A 2,500-nucleotide genomic window follows, 5' to 3' on the forward strand; every position below is an offset into this window, starting at 1 on the left:
ACATCCCTAGTACACTCAATACTTTACTTCACTAACACAATTCGAGGACTACAGAAGCATACATCATTTGCTGGGGTGTTTCATTTTTGGTGAACACTCCCCGACTGATAAAGGCACTCAAAATTCACAAAATTATTAAAAGTAAAAGACAACCAGTTTTTTTAATACTTACAAGCACCAAACTGCGCACCAAAAATGCAACTTCAGTAGTCCAAAAGAGTAACTACTTACTTTAGTTGTGGCACCTGCATCAATCTCACTGGGATTTCAGTGTGCGAATTTAAATCATGAAAAATATTTACCATAAAAGACGTTTCACTTGTGCATCAAGAAATTTAATTTGCTATTAAATCCAATGGGTGTGATAAAGATTACCTAAGATAAATAGGATATAACTCTGAGGCACAAAATGACTAATCACCGTCAACAGATAAGAGACCACACTACCAGAAGAAATATACATGTTACTAAACAGATCTATACTAGATCTATATACAAAACCAAACATCTCAAATACAAAAATTTTGTCTTTATATTAATATATCGGGAACACTCTAGCTCAATTCCGATTACATAAGGAAAATACGCTTATTAATAAACATAAACAAAAGCTTAATACTCTATAACGACATGATAGAATGAGGAAATACAGTATATTGGGCTCAACTAAGCAAAAGTAAAAAATGTAAATCAAAAGTTGAGGTAACAAGCTTCTTCCTAAATTACGGTATGATTACGTTTTTTTTTTTGACACGGCTAGCATCAACCTAAATTGACGAATTGGATTATGATTTTGGTTAAAATCGGACACTGAGAATAAAAGAGAAAACAAGTGATGCTGTTAAGCATTCAACTCATCGAACGTCAGAAAAAAAAAAGTGATGTCTTAAGATAGTCACTCAACTGGAACGCTAAACTGCTGTCAGCCATAAGCAACTGACGTCCACAGACAGTCAATCAACGCTGGGCTGTTGTCGGGAAGTAACAAATGGCCATAACAGATGATAAGCAAATGACGTCCTCAAGCAGTTAGCTAACCTGAACGCTAGGCCAGGGGCGGACAAAAGCAAATAATGTTTTGGAGTAAGTATTCAATCAGGACTTGCACTTTTGGCTTGAAAACTACATATGCAAGGCAATGGCTGTTTTTAAATAATTCCACATTCGAACGAGTAAAGCAAACGATGAACATGACAAATCACGCATTTTTTTTTTTCTTACACTTTAAAATCTTCCTCATGTCACAATTCATAGCCAGGAAACTTATTGAGCTCTTAAATTTCTGTCATGCATTATTGTTATGAAATTTATCGAACAATTGAACTGTCATTATTTCTTGTTCCTGCGAAACTTATGGAACGCATAAATTTTGTTATGAAACCTATAAAACATTTAATATTTTGAACATGTTTTATCGCTATAAAATTTTTCTCTTGTGCATTCTCCTTCAAATTTTCGTCTTACTCTTAACTTACCAAAGACAAACAAAAAGTTGTGAAACCGGTGTAGTATAGTATTAGAAATTAAAAAAAGAAATGCTAAAATTCATTTGAAGACCATGCGTATTTTCAACTCCAAAACTATTTTTTTTATATCCTACGTGGAAGTAAACCACTTTTATCCAATACACACACGCACTCAAACAGACTATCACGTACACAGACATGAACATACACGTTCACATACACACATACAAACGAAATGCATACATACATGTGTGTGTGTGTGTGTGTGTTTGTGTGTGTGTACGTTTATGTGTGCGTTCGGTTTTGCAAACAGGAGAAAGAGAACTGTATGTATGTGTGTGTAAGTATGTTTAATAGTACTTATACTTTATGTATAAGGAAAGTATAAATACGATTATGTGCATAAATCCATACCCTTGATTCACCTGAAATCGAGAAAGATATATTAGCCATTATCAGTCAGGCGACTCCATAAAGTTTACCCTCATTGTCACACAAATTCGTTTATGATCCGTTACAGGCTTTAATGGGCATACAAAGTAATATAACAGTAATGTCATCTGGTTCAAACCCTACACATTTAGTTACTTTTGAAGTCCTGTCCTTTATTACAATACCATATGCCACTCACTGAAAATTAGAGTACTAAACATACATCTACAGATATCGAACTTGGCACGACAAAGTTCTACTTTCAAAGCAGTAACATTGAATTTCTTTCGTATTCTGAAGAGAATTATGTAACTAGATTAAGGTAAATATATATTTATATATGTGTGCGTAGATGCATCATAGGCGTCGCCGAGATTTAGAGCGTGGGGGTTCTTGAGTATGAAAATGGATCTACCACCAGCACTTAATCTGTGAATAACAGTGAAATAGAATAAGTGTTCGATAATAATTATATTTGTGTGAAGCTGTGGGTCTTTAAACCGAACCTGTCGACCCCGCTCTCGCGACTATGTATGAAAATACAGAGTATGCTGCAACGTAGATAGTATACACATAACATACTTACAAGCACACTTGCACAC

The sequence above is a fragment of the Octopus sinensis genome, unplaced genomic scaffold (genome assembly GCF_006345805.1).
Source record: "Octopus sinensis unplaced genomic scaffold, ASM634580v1 Contig17110, whole genome shotgun sequence".
Classification (NCBI taxonomy): Eukaryota; Metazoa; Mollusca; class Cephalopoda; order Octopoda; family Octopodidae; genus Octopus; species Octopus sinensis.